Source organism: Dysidea avara, chromosome 5, assembly GCF_963678975.1.
Source record: "Dysidea avara chromosome 5, odDysAvar1.4, whole genome shotgun sequence".
Classification (NCBI taxonomy): domain Eukaryota; kingdom Metazoa; phylum Porifera; class Demospongiae; order Dictyoceratida; family Dysideidae; genus Dysidea; species Dysidea avara.
Genome location: NC_089276.1, coordinates 18,206,321 through 18,224,347, shown reverse-complemented (window position 1 = coordinate 18,224,347; position 18,027 = coordinate 18,206,321). Strand labels below are relative to the sequence as shown.

The following is an 18,027-nucleotide window of genomic DNA, read 5'->3' as shown; positions in this document are numbered from 1 at the left end:
TGTTGTCTTCTAATAGAAAGATGACTCACAGATATTTGAAAGTTTGGAACTTTCTAACAATTTGCCAAATACTTTGTAGACACTTGCATCAAGACAACTGAGAACCAAATCATGTCAATTTTATGATCACAACTTGCAGGATTTGCAACTGTAAGCACAATATTACTGATTTTACCAATTAAATTCCACTGCTACTGCGTGCACATAATAACTTTAATACACGCGGCTTATATTATAGTGTCAGTAGGCAGTGACCACAGTTGTGAGCTTGCAGCATTTATAGCTATTCTTTTCTGATTGCAATCAACACTTTTAGTCACTCTCTAAAAGATGATAACGTAAACCATTTGAGTTAATAAACTGCTTAGCAACAAACCCAGTCTAGTTTCTACTTCTAACATGTCTTTTCAGCGTAATTCAATGCAAACCACATTATAATATGTTTAAGGGCAGCAACTATGGCTAATGTGGTTACTAAACAAATAGAGATCTCATTTATATAGTAAATCATTTTCGTAATAATTAGCAAATTGTTCATACTGTCCATAGTAATCAAGCCGGTGGTTGGTCACAGGAAGGATTAAGATTAGATAACAGTTCTACTGACACAAGAATAACTTGTTTTACAACTCATTTGACTAGTTTTGCTGTACTTGTGAGCATACGTGGCACAAAAGTAAGGATATATAATTAGGGAGCATAATAAAATACGGATGTATAATTTTGCTTCCCTCCATAGCCAACACCAGCTGATGATGCATTGTCAATAATTTCATATATTGGATGTGTAATATCTCTAGTGTGTCTTTGTCTTTCCATTGTGATACTGACATGTGTGTTGTTTAGGTAAGTGATCCTTCTGTATTTACACTCAGTATGTTATAATTCATTGTTATTTTTGATATAGAACAGAAGATAAGAAGAATAACGTCTTCATCCATCTTAATCTATGCTTTGCACTTGCATTGGGTCTGATAGTATTTGTTTCTGGAATAGAAACTGCTACTGAATACCGAGTAGGCATTACTACATCTGTAGAATAAATTTGTAAAATGTAATTGTAATTTTTAGACATCTTGTATTATTGTGGCAGTACTTCTACAATATTTCTTCATATCTGCATTTTGTTGGATGTTATGTGAAGGAGTAATATTGTATCCACCCCAAAAACACCTTCGCTGTAAAAAAGGTGCGCCCAAGAAACTACAAGTACCTGGAACCCAATGTAAAAAAACAAAAAGAAAACAGCTCAGCTGAAGTGAAAAGTAACTGGTAACTTAAAGAGCTGATATCTGAAGCGGCCAAGAATACAATTACTAAAGTTTAATCCATGCAAGAACACCTTGGCTATAAAACAGGTGTGTACATGAAAGTAACTGGCAACTGAAATGGCTGATATCTGAAGTGGCCAAGAATGAATGGTCATATACAACTAATTCAAAAATTTAACAATGAACCTTTATAATTCAGCTGTGTTCTATATTCACTCTTGCTGCATCGTAAAGTAATTTCTTTTAACTCTAATTGGCTGGTAATTTGGCCGCCTTTTTTAATAGTCAGTATAATAGAGCAAAAAAAGGCGGCCAAATTACCAGCCAATTAGAGTTAAAAGAAATTACTTTACGATGCAGCAAGAGTGAATATAGAACACAGCTGAATTATAAAGGTTCATTGTTAAATTTTTGAATTAGTTGTATATGACCATTCATTCTTGGCCACTTCAGATATCAGCCATTTCAGTTGCCAGTTACTTTCATGTACACACCTGTTTTATAGCCAAGGTGTTCTTGCATGGATTAAACTTTAGTAATTGTATTCTTGGCCGCTTCAGATATCAGCTCTTTAAGTTACCAGTTACTTTTCACTTCAGCTGAGCTGTTTTCGTTTTGTTTTTTTACATTGGGTTCCAGGTACTTGTAGTTTCTTGGGCGCGCCTTTTTTACAGCAAAGGTGTTTTTGGGGTGGATTGTATTTAACACCTGCATGTTGGTTTTTGCAGGCCATCTGGTCATACTGGTTTATCCACTAGCAGTTGAATGTGATCATGGTACATATGTAATTTGAGACCATGCAGGAACAAAGATAGAGGTGTCATGAATTTCAGGTCAGTTGACATTCAGAGGAATTGTATTATTGCAATTGTTCTTTTTGTAGTTATCAATTATCAGTGACCAGTTTGTGATAGCGTACTTTTGTTTGACTAATGGCCAAATGTTCTGGTTTACATGCTTACCCAACAGTTATGTTACTCACTTAACCTGCATATGGGATATATATTTTTAGTTCATTTTGATTATTCATCCTTTATTGGTACAGCCTGGCATATTGATTTTTTGCACATTCTCTTTTTAATTCAGTGCCTGCTGGATTGTTTCGTCAGATATCGAAACAGATGTCTTTGGTGTTGCGACCGATGTTCCAGGTCAGTTTGCGTGTGTGTTTAATTTAAGGTTGACTTCAGTGCCTGCTTATTCTTTTACAGGTCTCGGTATTGAGTGTCATGAATTTCAGGGCAGTTGACGTACAGAAGAATTGTATTATTGCAATTGTTGTTTTTGCAGTTATCAATTATCACTGTATACTAGTGATGTGAATTTGCAGGTCAGTCTACTCAGATGTATCAGGCATAGTGTTGATGGGTTCGAACAAGTATCCAGTGTAGACTGTAGTGGCATCAAGGGTGTTAATTTCCAGGTCAGTTTACATGTTGTGATGTTAGTGATTTTTTCCTAGTACCCAGATATTAAGTGTATTGTATTTAATGCCCACCTGTTATGTTTTTAAATTATGGTATATCAGTGTAGACAGTGCAACAGTAAGCCTTCTGTGTTGTAGTAACTATTTGTTTCATAATATTATGCTGTTGTCCCGGAATGGCACAATTTTTGGGCAACCAGTGTGAAGTCCGGTGGTACAAACATTGTATTATGACCAAGTTGTGATAGCGTACTTTTGTTTGACTAATGTCCTAATGTTCTGGTTTAACATGCTTACCCAACAGTTATGTTATTCATTCACTTAGCCTGGGATATAATTTTTGTTCATTTCGATTATCCATGCTATTATTGACACAGCCCGGCATATTGATTTTTTGTACATTCTCTTTTAATTCAGTGCCTGCTGGATTGTGTCATCAGATATCGAAACAAGTGTTTTTGGTGTTGCGACCGATGTTCCAGGTCAGTTGCATGAGTGTTTAATTTAAGGTTAACTTCAGTGCCTGCTTATTCTTTTACAGGTCTCAGTATCGTCATGCTGACATACAAGAAATCATCACTATTGTTGGAACTATTTTTAGTCAAGTCTTGATGTGATGTTAATTAACGTTGTTACACATTGTTGTATGTTTACCATATGGCAAGAAATTATCATGGCCATCATGAAATTTGAATATTGTGTAAGTTGTGTGGACCAACCCCAACTCATACATGGTCACTGGCAAACCACGAGCCACATTCGAGCCACAACACCACCAACCACATTCGAGCAATCCATTACAAAATTTTGTTGCACCATTTGTGTGTGCATAATACTTAATGAAAGCCACAACACAAGCTACATGGTACACACTACATAGAGGTGGTAACCCCTAAAGGCTTGTTACCTTTTGTATTCACCTTATCGGCCTTTGTGGTTAATCTATAAAAATTACATGTAAATAGAGAATTGAAGAGTATGCTTAAAGCACCTTCGCTAGTGATTTTGTTCTTCAAACCATATAAGACAACTGGCGATTTATAAACGCTCACATGGGGTGTGGTACTAAATGGAATTTAAAAGATTTCTGCTTAAAACGCCATCCCTAGGGAACTTACGGTTCAGCACGCTGTCACAACTTGTTTATCAGGCATTAGAGTTTGTGTCCACGTTGTGTCTTTAAAAGTTATTGTAGGGATTAGAGGTTGATTGAAGAAAATACGCGTATAGGCAAACCAGGATTGGATAATGTCAGTGCTAGATGGACTATACAAACACAGCTATGTTGACTGGTTGACTGGTATAACGTGACAGTAGTTGTAACATAAGGTAGAGAAATAAAGTGAAATACGCCTATTTTTTATTTTGCGATGGTTACTTTTTATTTTAGCGAGGTCGCAAGAAAACTATAATGACTCCTAAAGATTTTTTATCACGTAACGCAATACAAATCTATTGAGAGATGTTGCATAATTTAGGACTAATATTGCGAAACCGGCCCTACACGTAAATAACTCACAGTAGTGGCCGCGCGTCTTTTAATTGGGCGTGCGCTTTGTAGTTTCTTGGCCGCGCGACTCACTACCGTGAATCTTGATTATTATCAGTACGAACGGGCGCAATTATTACGCATTTGTCCCATCGTTCACAAGTGAATCTAGCTATTCCCGGTTTCAGAATAGGCTGTGCCTATTATATAAAGCTTTACAGTGAGATCCGACCGAAGCTTATATATTTACAATTGCATAGCAGCAGCCTACTGCTAAGCATCTTTTCCTTTGCTTATTGAGAGGGCTTGTGCGTGTTGGCCTTAAACCTTGATAAAATATTTAAGGTAGTGGCTACTGACACTGGGCGAAAAGTTCCATGTCCGCTTGTAGGTAATGCGTATAAAATGGCCATGAAATTTGTCATTTCAGCCACATTTCATACTTAAAACATTAGTAGATTTCAGTAAAGTTTCATACAGAGGATAGAGAAAGATTTACTGCATCTAGAATGGTGCTGGAAATGAGGCAGTGAAGAAATGTACATTTTAACACTGTGAAATGCATACAGGATGTAAAAAATCCTGTAGCTGAAATCAACATTTTCTATATTGTGCATCTGCTTTATACTGCGCTAGTAATATAGCTAGCAATGTCTCGCTCCTGTGTTGTATTTACTACCCACAATACGTATTTCATTAATAAGTAAAAAAGCACATCATTTGTACAGCAACTATAATTTTCAGTTCACAAATTGAAGTTCTTGACACCTTCAGGATTCTTTTTTCTGAGGGATGTTACATCACTAAAATTAATTGAGATTTGCTCTTTTACTTCTGTCCATTGAGTGCAGCTTTCTTCTCCTAATCTGTTTCATCACTAGTTATATATAGTTCTTGTAGGTAGCATCTGTAAAAATGTTGTTACAATAAAAATATTGCTATAGCAATTTTTTCTGTAACAAACCTTGAATTAATGTATACTATTCCTTGTACAGTGTCATTCATAGCTTTCACAAGATCCAGCCATGATCACAGGTTTCTCCACTGCCTAACTTCAATAGACCACAAAATACTCATTTCCAAGAACTATAGCAGAACTTACTATCTGATTTCATCTACATGATACAGTACTACCACAATACATCATCAGCAGTCCAAGTTTTGAAAGCATCAGTAGCTACTTTGTAACTTCCTTTAACAACTTTATGTAGCTAGGTGATGTTGATGGCAGATCCCACTGCCGTGCAGTGATAGATATCAAATTAATAATGAATCATGAATTAGCCACATCTTCTTACCTCACAATTGCTACAAATGCAGCTCTTCCTATATGTCTTTCTGCAAAGTTCCCTATGTCAGGATAGCTTGCACTTGCAGTCATCTATAAAGTAGACTTAACCAATTCACTGTGAGGTAGTTGTACTAGAGATGATGAGTGCTTGTGGAGTGCACCCAGTTGTCTCTCGACCCAGGGGGTGTTATCCTCTACTCCTTTTGCCAGCAAGCAACATGCGATTTTGTAGCCGCCAAATGCGTGTAGCACTGTAGCTAGCTACTGTAGCAAAGGTATACAATTGTGGCGTCGCTAGAAATTGGCGGAAAAGGATGGAAGAGGCGATATCTATGAATGATCATAAATGCTGTGACAGTCTTTATAGCTATACCTGCAGGTAAGTCTGCCATGGAGCACAAGTACTGTTTTAGTTCTGGATGACGACAAGCTGCATCATTGCTAGAGCCTCGTAACAATCGGAAGAAACATGCAGCGAAGGTGATTGTGTGCAATCTGTGCATGCATGCATGCTGTTGGTATCAAGACACACGGTAGTGTGTCGTGCGGCCCAAGAAGCCGGCGCGTAACACCCGTGAGTATATTGACAGGAAGAAAGAAAACGCAATTTTCGCACCTCCGTAGCTCTGTGCTTCCTTGATGAAACAAGACGATTTTTGCTGTGGACATTCCCTCCAACTGCAGCACTCCACATTCCAAATTTGAGCGAAATCGCTTCGCGTGTTCCCGAGATATGCGACTTCAAAAATTGGCTCAGTTTCTTCGTTTTTTTTTCTTCTTATTTTTCTTTTTCTTGTCGCACACTTACAAAAACTGCTATAAAACGCGAACGCCATATCCGATTGCCTTGAAATTTGGCACACAGAAGGGGGGTATAAAGGCGCATCTCGGTACCAACTTTGGCTGGAATACGATCAACAGGCAAAGAGTTATGAGCGATTATTCACGGAAAATAACACCAATATGTTGTCACGCCTACAGGGTAAACCGCGTATGGGAAGAAGCTGAAAATCGGTGGGTGAATAGGTTAACTATTGAACCTCAAACCTGTTGTGGTTTGAAAGAAATCGAGCTAAAAAACAGGAAGATACAACGAAAAAACCAACAGTGTGTAACAATTACGCAATCGAGATTAGCTAATAAAAAAACGACTACTTGCCACGCCTACCAGATAAACCGCTTTAGGTAATGCTTTGAAAATCGTTGTACAGATGGAATAATCATCTTAGAAAGGCTCATCAATGGTGTAGAAGAATCAGACTTAAAGCCACGGAGTTATAACACGAAATCCAACTTGGTGCAGCAAGTGCGAGATCGAGATACTCTAATAGAGCAGTCATCCTAATAGAGCAGTCACCCTGAAGAGAATTCAAGAGATCAACTAGAAACAAGAAACCTGTATAGAGATCAGCTACACACAAGTCACCCTGTAGAGAGATCAGCTAGAAGAAGTTACCTTGTAGGGAGTTCATGCAACTATGGAAAGGGATAGTTCAGCTAGAAAAAATCACCTTGTAGAATTCAGCTACAAAGAAACCACCATGTAGAGAGTTCAGCTACAAACAAATCGCCCTGTGGAGAGATCAATAGAAGAAGTTACCTTGCAGAGAGTTCAGCTACAAAGAAACCATCACGTAGAGAGTTCAGCTACAAAGAAACCATCACGTAGAGAGTTCAGCTACAAACAAATCTCCCTGTAGAGAGATTAGCTAGAAGAAGTTACCTTGTAGAGAGTTCAGCTACAAAGAAACCATCATGTAGAGAGTTCAGCTACAAACAAATCTCCCTGTATAGAGAGATCAGCTAGAAGAAGTTACCTTGTGGAGAGTTCAGCTTCAAACAAATCACCCTGTAGAAAGATCAGCTAGAAGAGGTCACCTTGTAGAGAGTTCAGTTACAAAGAAACCACCATGTAGAGAGCTCAGCTACAAATTAGTGACTTTGTAGAGACATCAGCTAGAAGAAGTTACCTTGTAGAGAGTTCAGCTACAAAGAAACCATTCTTTAAAGAGCTCAGCTGCAAACAAATCACCTGTACAGAATTCAGCTACAAATTAATCACCCTGTAGAAAGATGAGCTACCTTGTAGAGAGTTCAGTTACAAAGAAACCACCATGTAGAGAATTCAGCTACAAACTAGTGACCCTGTAAAGACATCAGCTAGAAGAAGTTACCTTGAGAGAGTTCAGCTACAAAGAAACCATTATTTAAAGAGCTCAGCTGCAAACAAATCACCTATACAGAATTCAGCTACAAACAAATCACCATGTAGAGAGATCAGCTGGAAGAAGTTATCTTGTAGATAGTTCAGCTACAAGCAAATCACCCTGTAGAGAGATCAGCTAGAAGAAGTTTACTTGTAGAGAGTTCAGCTACAAAGAAACCATCATTTAGAGAGTTCAGCTTCAAACAAATCACCTGTAGAGAGTTCAGCTACAAACAAATCTCCCTGTAGAGAGATCAGCTAGAAGAAGTTACCTTGTAGAGAGTTCAGCTACAAACAAATTACCCTGTAGAAAGATCAGCTAGAAGAAGTCACCTTGTAGAAAGTTCAGTTACAAAGAAACCACCATGTAGAGAGTTCAGCTACAAACTAGTCACCTTGTAGAGACATCAGCTAGAAGAAGTTACCTTGTAGAGAGTTCAGCTACAAAGAAACCATTTTGTAAAGAGCTCAGCTGCAAACAAATCACCTGTACAGAATTCAGCTACAAACAAATCACCCTGTAGAGAGATCAGCTAGAAGAAGTTACCTTGTAGATCGTTCAGCTACAAACAAATCACCCTGTAGAGAGATCAGCTAGAAGAAGTTACCTTGTAGAGAGTTCAGCTATAAAGAAACCACCATGTAGAGAGTTCAGCTGCAAAGAAATCACCATGTATAAAATTCTGCCACGAACAAATTGCCCTGTAGAAAGATCAGTTAGAAGAAGTTACCTTTTAGAGAGTTCAGCTACAAAGAAACCATTCTGTAAAGAACTCAGCTGCTAACAAATCACCTGTACAGAATTCAGCTACAAACAAATCACCCTGTAGAGAGATCAGCTAGAAGAAGTTAACTTGTAGAGAGTTCAGCTACAAAGAAACCATTCTGTAAAGAGCTCAGCTGCAAACAAATCACCTGTACAGAATTCAGCTACAAACAAATCACCCTGTAGAGAGATCAGCTAGAAGAAATTACTTTGTAGAGAGTTCAGCTACAAAGAAACCACCATGTAGAGAGTTCAGCTGCAAAGAAATCACCCTGTATAAAATTCTGCCACAAGCAAATTGCCCTGTAGAAAGATCAGTTAGAAGAAGTTACCTTGTAGATAGTTCAGCTACAAACAGATCTGCCTGTAGAGAGATCAGCTACAAGAAATTATCTTGTAGAGAGTTCAGCTACAAAGAAACCACCATGTAGAAAGTTCAGCTGCAAAGAAATCACCCTGTAGAAAATTCTGCCAGAAACAAATTGCTCTGTAGAAAGATCAGTTATAAGAAGTTACCTTTTAGAGAGTTCAGCTACAAAGAAACCATTCTGTAAAGAACTCAGCTGCAAACAAATCACCTATACAGAATTCAGCTACGAACAAATCATCCTGTAGAGAGATCAGCTAGAAGAAGTTGCCTTGTAGATAGTTCAGCTACAAGCAAATCTCCCTGTAGAGAGATCAGCTAGAAGAAATTACCTTGTAGAGAGTTCAGCTACAAAGAAACCATCATTTAGAAAGTTCAGCTTCAAACAAATCACCTGTAGAGAGTTCAGCTACAAACAAATCTCCCTGTAGAGAGATCAGCTAGAAGAAGTTACCTTGTAGATACTTCGGCTACAAACAAATCTCCCTGTAGAGAGATCAGCTAGAAGACATTACCTTGTAGAGAGTTCAGCTACAAAGAAACCATCATTTAGAAAGTTCAGCTTCAAACAAATCTCCCTGTAGAGAGATCAGCTAGAAGAAGTTACCTTGTAGAGAGTGAAGCTACAAACAAATCATCCTATTGAAGGATCAGATAGAAGAAGTCACCTTGTAGAAAGTTCAGCTACAAAGAAACCACTATGTAGAGAGTTCAGCTACAAACTAGCCACCTTGTAGAGACATCAGCTAGAAAAGTTACCTTGTAGAGAGTTCAGCTACAAACAAATCTCCCTGTAGAGAGATCAGCTAGAAGAAATTACCTTGTAGAGAGTTTAGCTACAAAGAAACCATTCTGTAAAGAGCTCAGCTGCAAACAAATCATCTGTACAGAATTCAGCTTCAAACAAATCACCCTGTACAGAGAAGATGTTACCTTGTAGATAGTTCAGCTACAAACAAATCACCCTGTAGAAAGATCAGTTAGAAGAAGTTACCTTTTAGAGAGTTCAGCTACAAAGAAACCATTCTGTAAAGAGCTCAGCTGCAAACAAATCACCTGTACAGAATTCAGCTACAAACAAATCACCTGTAGAGAGTTCAGCTACAAACAAATCTCCCTGTAGAGAGATCAGCTAGAAGAAGTTACCTTGTAGAGAGTGAAGCTACAAACAAATCACCCTATTGAAAGATCAGCTAGAAGAAGTCACCTTGTAGAAAGTTCAGTTACAAAGAAACCATGCACCATGTAGAGAGTTCAGCTACAAACTAGCCACCTTGTAGAGACATCAGCTAGAAAAGTTACCTTGTAGAGAGTTCAGCTACAAACAAATCTCCCTTTAGAGAGATCAGCTAGAAGAAATTACCTTGTAGAGAGTTTAGCTACAAAGAAACCATTCTGTAAAGAGCTCAGCTGCAAACAAATCATCTGTACAGAATTCAGCTTCAAACAAATCACCCTGTACAGAGAAGATGTTACCTTGTAGATAGTTCAGCTACAAACAAATCACCCTGTAGAAAGATCAGTTAGAAGAAGTTACCTTTTAGAGAGTTCAGCTACAAAGAAACCATTCTGTAAAGAGCTCAGCTGCAAACAAATCACCTGTACAGAATTCAGCTACAAACAAATCACCTGTAGAGAGTTCAGCTACAAACAAATCTCCCTGTAGAGAGATCAGCTAGAAGAAGTTACCTTGTAGAGAGTGAAGCTACAAACAAATCACCCTATTGAAAGATCAGCTAGAAGAAGTCACCTTGTAGAAAGTTCAGTTACAAAGAAACCATGCACCATGTAGAGAGTTCAGCTACAAACTAGCCACCTTGTAGAGACATCAGCTAGAAAAGTTACCTTGTAGAGAGTTCAGCTACAAAGAAACCATTCTGTAAAGAGCTCAGCTGCAAACAAATCACCTGTACAGAATTCAGCTACAAACAAATCACCCTTTAGAGAGATCAGCTAGAAGAAATTACCTTGTAGATAGTTCAGCTACAAACAAATCACCCTGTAGAAAGATCAGTTAGAAGAAGTTACTTTGTAGAGAGTTCAGCTACAAAGAAACCATTTTGTAAAGAGCTCAGCTGCAAACAAATCACCTGTACAGAATTCAGCTATGAACAAATCACCCTGTAGAGAGATCAGCTAGAAGAAGTTACCTTGTAGAGAGTTCAGCTACAAACAAATCTCCCTGTAAAGAGATCAGCTACCTTGTAGAGAGTTCAGCTACAAAGAAACCATCATGTAGAGAGTTCAGCTGCAAAGAAATCATCACTGCCCAAATTTCAAGGCAATAGCTCTTTCCAATCTGAAGTTATCAATTGTCAAAGTTGGCAAATTGGATGTGTGGAAGGCCCCTTTTTGCAAATCCGGTCACATATGTATTATATATATAATTGTACATCTACTGATAAAATATTTAAAGTACGTACATCTACTTCATCTATTCTTCTTCCTGTAGTAAAGAAAAAAAACATAGGTTTAAAAAGTCCCAAAGCTGGCCATAGGCTGGCTTTGGGGTATACAAATACAAAAAGAAATGAAATCTAATCCAAAACAGCCAAGCTGTAAAAAAAGTGTGCGGCCCTCAGAAAGGCTATGGTGAAAAAAGATGTGAAATCCAAGGTGGCGGCCAAGAAATGGCTGTGATGGTAGGTTAATGGTAAAAATTTTAATAACGACAATTCAGGTGAATTTTTGTGCCGCTTCACAAAATTTACCTGAATTGTCATTATTAAAATTTTTACCATTAACCTACCATCACAGCCATTTCTTGGCCGCCACCTTGGATTTCACATCTTTTTTCACCATAGCCTTTCTGAGGGCCGCACACTTTTTTTACAGCTTGGCTGTTTTGGATTAGATATATATATACGAGCATGATAGAGAAGTGACCTCATCCATGCGCAGCCATATAGCTAGTGCGGTGGATGCACTGTGGCTAATTAGATTGTCCACACTGATTAGTAAAAATATTCATGTACTTGAATGCATTCCTGTCAACTTCTTAGTCAGCCTTAGCCTACACTAACAGAGCAAAGCCCAACACACAAACACATACAAACACACACACAAAAGACAATACCTTTTCTTCAGCTACCACTTGCCTACCTGACTGCATCTGTGTGCTAGCTACTCATGTAGGCTGGTGCTAAGAGTCATCATAAGCATAATCCTTCGAGGGCAGGACTAGTATTATACGTAACTCACAGAAAGGTGTACCATACAGTATCTCATGTGAATGTGTGGGTTTGGCAGCCCAATGAAGTATCACCTGTACCTTCACCCACTACATATATTATATTAGAGCTATGGATGGTCTGCCTCCCCAGTTGTCATTAGGTTGCCACTTAACACCTGGGTAACTGTACTGGGAATCAAACCTGGCTGAAACCTTTCAATTACCAAACTCAGACCACTTATCTTAACTGCCTCATTTACTCTCTCTCTCTCTCTCTCTCTCTCTCTCTCTCTCTCTCTCTCTCTCTCTCTCTCTCTCTCTCTCTCTCTCTCTCTCTCTCTCTCCACACACACACACGCACACACGCACACACGCACACACACACACACACACGCACACACACACACACAAACACACACACACACACACACATATTAGGTACTACACAATATTAAATTTTTCCATGTATCAAAGCACTGATTGTGCCTACCAAAGGTAATGGATTTAATAGTGACAGACTGTTAGCAGCTACAGAATTTTTTTGTGATTTATAATGTCCGTGCTTGCATGCATGCATGAGTCAAAAGCAATAGCAAAGTATAAGTCCTTTCAAACTATTGGCACACAGACTAACAGCTGTTCCTTCAAGCCATTAAAATGAATATAACCATTAACACTAATGAAATAATGTGCTGTGGTGGATTCCCAGTATGCAAATTCATAGAATTTTTTGCACTACACATCACTGCCTGCTTCGAAGAGCTTTTGCTCAATATGCTTCACACATCACTGTGGAGATTATTGTGAACACTTGGCACTTTTAAGTTAGTTTTAATATAGAAAAAGCTAGCTACCACCATTAGCAGGACACATGTGCATAGATGGATTGCATTCCATCTTAAGAGCCTCTGTGATTGAAACTTACTTTGCTACATGCTTAATGCATGTTCCTGACATGTAGGTATGTATTATAGTGCACACAATAGTTGCTAACAGGTGACTAGAAATTCATTTACAACAGAACAAAGTAATGTTATAGTTTAATATGTATTCAACCAAAAGCATTTAAAAGTAGGGCTACCAAAAAAGTCACCATTTAAGAAAGGTCCCCATTTAACAACTGGGTAAACCAGAGCAATGTGAGTAACCTTTCTCGCTCAAGGAAGCAGCAACAGCAACTAAGCATTAACCCTGGCTGAAACCTTACAATTACCAAACTTTGATTGTGCCTACTAAAATTCATGCATTTGGTAGTGACAGACCGTTAGCAGCTATAGAAGTTTTTTTGTGATTCAAAATGTCTATAGACCATGCTTACATGAATGAATAGCAAAGTATATAAGTCCCTTCCAAGCATTGGCGACACAAACACACTAACAGCTGTTACTTCAAGCCACTAATTGGATATAACCACTAATGAAATAATGCTAACGCGCTGTGGTGGATGCCCAGTATGGAAATTCATAGAGTAGATTACTAAGCTACACTTCACTGCCTGCTTTGAAGAGCAATGTGTTTCACATATTGCTGTGAAAAAATTGTGAACACTTGACACTTTAAACACATAAAGCTGCAGCTACCACCATGCAGGATCAGGTAACATAGTTAAGCAGGACACATGTACATAGATGGATTGCATTCCATCTTACGAGCCTCTGAGATTAAACTCTTACCTTGCTGACATGATAGAATTTTGTTCACACATTGCTGCTAAGAGGTGACCAGAAACTTATTTACAACAGAACAAAGAAATGGGCAGGTAGCTATAGTTTATGTATTTAACCAAAAGGTCTACCAAAACATTTGAATATAGTTATGTGTAATTCTTCAACTCTATGAATATGACCAATTAGCTGCCACCACCCTTCTCACTCATGCAGTTTCTTAGCAAATAGCTAATTTTAAGAGAAATTTATTCCTTATACAAGTCCTTGCACATTACTAGCTACTAGTTACATGTGAATGATGATCACATCTAGTTGGTCTCATAATGTTATTAAGGCATACAGGTCTATAGCAAATCTGTGAACTAAAAAAATTTAATGTGATACTAGCTATAAATCACCATATGAGAGTGCTGTAATCCAAACATTTTGTTTTCTTACTACATCATAATTCTTGCATGGCTTCTATTTAACTGTAAACCAACATTGCAATTAATAAACCATCTAAGTGTCATTAGTGTTTTTTTCCTGCAATAAAGTTCTACCAATAACCTCTTGTACCAAGAGTCCATACTATAAGACCTCTTTATTATGAACTATTGATAGTACACATATACAATCAAAAATCAGTAATTTATTGTTATACATTACATACACTTGTCAGAAAGTGCCCAGTGGCAGTGACACAAAGACTAACACCTTTTAGTTTGACAACCATCCACTATAGGATTGCGGGAAAGACTATACCACAGTTGGCTGTGGTGCCTCAACAGTGACTAGGGGAGGTCACAAAATTACAGTATACTGTGTTAACGTCATCCATGACTGACCAAAGAGTTGAGATTAGCCATATTGTATATTGTCAATGTAGACTTGTGTGCATCATGTATCAGGTAATGTAGACAGTATGATGCAGCTATTAATGCACACAGAAACTAGCTATATGTAAAATGATGTGATATCATCATAGCTAAGTTGATAGCTTGCTTCAGTTATAAAATTAATGTAAAGCAACATTACAATAATATGTCACCCGAGCGATAACCGGGAATGCTAGGATGGCATCAACTTAGTCACTGCACTGTAGCTATGTTACACATAATCACCCACATAACTGTAAAGGCATATATTCCCATTCCTTATATATACACTAGGGGAAATTTTTATGGTGTACATGTATAATATTCATAGCCACTTACATTTCCTTTATTATTATATTCATGAAATGCACTATTTCTTTTTTATCTCCTGGCAACCAAGTGCAGGTTATTTTATCGTAGTAATCAGTACCTTTCCACAAATTCTTATGGGAGCAGGCCTACACCATGCCTCACGGGTGTTGTTATGGGCACCCAAATACCCTAACCCAGTATGTGAGACAAAGATGTGGCATTCACTTTCTTAGTTAACAGCATCAGGTATTAAAACAGTTGGGTAGAATGCTTCCCTGGGGATTTCACCAACACAGCAAATAACCCACATGAAAACTCCCAGAGCAGTGCACAAACACACATCACAAAATTACATCTACACATGCACACACACAGTACTCCACATGCTACTACAGTAGCTGTACTACTCACTTTCCTCTAGTACAGGGATGGAGGAGTTATTCTGGAACTGGTAGAAGGACCTCTCCAGCATGTACTCTGGGTTGATCTCTTCCACTCTCAGCAGGTTTAGTACCATGTTATAGGTAAGGTGGAAGGCACTATTTAGAGGATCTGCCGCACCCTAACATCAATACAAGAGCACATAACATAATGAATAGACCTACTAAGCAAGGGAAAAGCATTCAATGAAAGTCCATGAAAGTATGAAAAATGAATGATAAAAGAGAAAGAAAAAATAGCAACGACAAGGATGGGATTTGAACCCATGCGTGCAGAGCACAATGGATTAGCAGTCCATCGCCTTAACCACTCAGCCACCTTGTCATTCACACACTATCTTCTTTCTCACTTGTACCAAGAGTTAACTGACTCTTCCTTGTACTTTAAGCATAACATCCAAACCATTCAAGCAGCTGTACGAACTGCTTAGTGATAGTTACACAGAATAGTATCTCTTCGTACACTTTGTCTGACTTAATGGTTGATTCATCATTTGATCATTTGATTACAGTTGTAAAAATGGCTTTAAAGGACTAATGGTGGGGATTATGCTATGACAAGAGTACATACGAATATGTACATATGATTGTGTTAGCTGTTAAAACAGTTGTTGTTACCATTAGTAACTAGCAACATCTCAGCAAAGGCATGATCACCAAATGGCACCATCAGATGAATGATATCATGAGTTTATAATCTCTTTTAGGAATTTCAGAGCAGTATTCTGTGCCCATTAATTATCATGTGAGTCATATGACAAGTCTTCGGCATGGTGCATTGATGTGGAATCAATCGAGACATGCTGGAATGAACAGGTGTCAATTCTTCATTAGTACAGAAAGTCAGATTACTGGTAGAGAAACGTAGTTATCATATTATAAATGGCTGACAACAATTAAACTGGTGGTCCATGCAGTGTTTTGTAGGACTGTGTAGGCTCTGTAGGTTTAGCTGCTTTTTTTTATAAATTAGGTTTAACTTCTAGCTAGAGATCGGGGAGGATGGGAGTGCCAGAATAAAAATAAAAAAATCAATTAAGGAGACATGAGAAGATACTGACCAGTGAGTCCAAAGCAATTTACTCAAGAATTTGCTGCCTACCATGTACCCCACATATTACACTTAGCTAACCACCAGCAAATACGCTAGACTCTCACCACGACTAAGGCAGAGCCGGTTGGTAAGCAATACATTAGCCCTGTTAAAAGTCCTGCAGCGCTGTTTCAGTGCTATCACATGTACAGCAATAATTCAGTGATGAGTAGCATAGTAGAACAGAGCTAGCTAGCTACAGTGTGCCATTCTTGCTATCACAGATTCACTGGATTTCTATGTGGTTGTGGCACTTAGCAATTTAGCCAGGATTTTGCCAAGGGAGCCCTTACAGTTTCAGTTAATAAACACACCATGACTAGAATAGTGTAACAGTTTCCTGTCTGGTTCATCTGCTACGAGGTCCTCTGCTTCGTTGCTGTCATCCACTTTTAATAGGTCACTGTTGTACTGTAATGTTTTACGCTAGAATGAATAGATACAAATGTGTCCACTCTGGCAATGCGTCATGTTAAGACTTGATTATATAAATCACGTGATGACACAGATATGAGAGAGTGTGACAAGGTGGCCGAGTGGTTAAGGTGATGGACTGCTAATCCACTGTGCTCTGCACATGTGGGTTCGAATCCCATCCTTCTTGAAGGCTTTTGTTTTAAATTTTTTTCTAACTTACAGTATCTCACCAATTTGATTTGCTTATAGGATTATAGTACTGGCATAAAAGGGAAAAAAAGTTGTATGGTGCTCAGAACGCCGGTAAAGTGTTAATCACAATCGTTCATACAGTATAGCAGTTCATCACAGCACCACACAGCAACTGTTTCTATCAGTTAATCAATTCAATTCTCTACACATATTTTCTTAGGAGGTGACAGGTGTATTGATATAGCCTCCCTCACCTTGAGGAGGTTCTTGCCAGCAGCACAGTCCAGTTTCTGGTCCACCATCATCATCACCATGCCTCGCTCGTCAATACCACGCCTACCTGCACGCCCACTCATCTGAATGTACTCTCCAGATGTGATCTAGAAAGTTCACAGTCATATGCCAGGAATATAATAATGCCTAATTGTAGTAGTAAAATCATCACAACAGTATAACTCACAGTGCGGAATTCCTTCCCATCAAACTTTTGTGTGTTTGTGAAGACAACAGTACGAGCTGGCATATTGAGACCGAGAGCAAATGTTTCTGTAGCAAACAATGCCTGTGGAAGAGAAAAGAAGAAAACATGTTAGAGAACATGACCACAGTAGTGACTGTTATGTAGGTGTGAATTCTATTGGAGTATACATTTTTGAAACAGGTGGTACAATGCTTGTGAATGAACTTATGCACATTGTATATGAGAATTAACTCTGGTAGTCAAGCAAGCCAATAACCTTACTCATAAAAATGGCTAAAACAGGCTCTTAACAGAAGTACCATGTAGCAAGCTCTGGACAAACAGCACAATACAACACAGAGGTTAGGAAGCTCACCTTAATAAGTCCCTCTGAGAACAATATCTCAATAGTCTCCTTCAGTATGGGTAGTAGTCCAGAATGATGGATACCAATACCTCTCTTTAGTAGTGGTAGTACATGCTCCACCTAGTGAGGTACATGTATACAATAACTGAACATGGTGAACTCCAGCTACAGTATGGTCAATATAATTAATGAACATAAGCAGGTGACAGTATTAATAACTTGTACACCTTCTCA

At 38.4% G+C, this 18,027-nt stretch overlaps 2 protein-coding genes, 2 long non-coding RNA genes and 2 other non-coding genes across 28 annotated transcripts in view; 2 read left to right on the top strand and 4 right to left on the bottom strand.

Annotated features, from left to right (window-relative positions):
* The window catches only part of LOC136255906 (uncharacterized), a 189,933-nt gene extending 186,542 nt beyond the window's left edge, over positions 1–3,391 (top strand). For 8 of the 18 annotated variants that reach the window (XM_066048820.1, XM_066048821.1, XM_066048822.1 and 5 more), the window contains 10 exons: positions 17–150; positions 550–676; positions 740–846; positions 908–1,016; positions 1,072–1,189; positions 2,000–2,104; positions 2,155–2,422; positions 2,483–2,694; positions 3,115–3,179; positions 3,239–3,391. The gene's annotated coding sequence lies outside the window, so the exon portion shown is untranslated. The other 10 variants (XM_066048819.1, XM_066048812.1, XM_066048818.1 and 7 more) reach the window with 9 other exon arrangements.
* LOC136255908 (exosome RNA helicase MTR4-like) overlaps positions 1–18,027 on the bottom strand; it is a 247,932-nt gene that overhangs the window by 215,147 nt on the left and 14,758 nt on the right. The gene's annotated exons all lie outside the window — the stretch shown is intronic.
* On the bottom strand, positions 2,753–3,746 carry LOC136255916 (uncharacterized). The gene is made up of 2 exons (XR_010701203.1): positions 3,689–3,746; positions 2,753–3,639 (listed from the first exon to the last, which is right to left on the bottom strand). It is a non-coding gene; the product is annotated as an uncharacterized lncRNA (long non-coding RNA).
* LOC136256154 (uncharacterized) lies at positions 4,791–5,985 on the bottom strand. 3 transcript variants are annotated; one of them, XR_010701352.1, is made up of 5 exons: positions 5,851–5,985; positions 5,594–5,807; positions 5,289–5,536; positions 5,151–5,238; positions 4,791–5,093 (listed from the first exon to the last, which is right to left on the bottom strand). It is a non-coding gene; the product is annotated as an uncharacterized lncRNA (long non-coding RNA). The 3 variants fall into 3 exon arrangements; XR_010701351.1 differs by having other exon boundaries at positions 4,797–5,093; positions 5,289–5,423; positions 5,485–5,807; XR_010701350.1 differs by having other exon boundaries at positions 4,793–5,093; positions 5,289–5,807.
* Trnas-gcu (transfer RNA serine (anticodon GCU)) lies at positions 15,508–15,589 on the bottom strand. Its single transcript has one exon. It is a non-coding gene; the product is annotated as a tRNA-Ser (tRNA).
* Trnas-gcu (transfer RNA serine (anticodon GCU)) lies at positions 16,880–16,961 on the top strand. The gene has a single exon. It is a non-coding gene; the product is annotated as a tRNA-Ser (tRNA).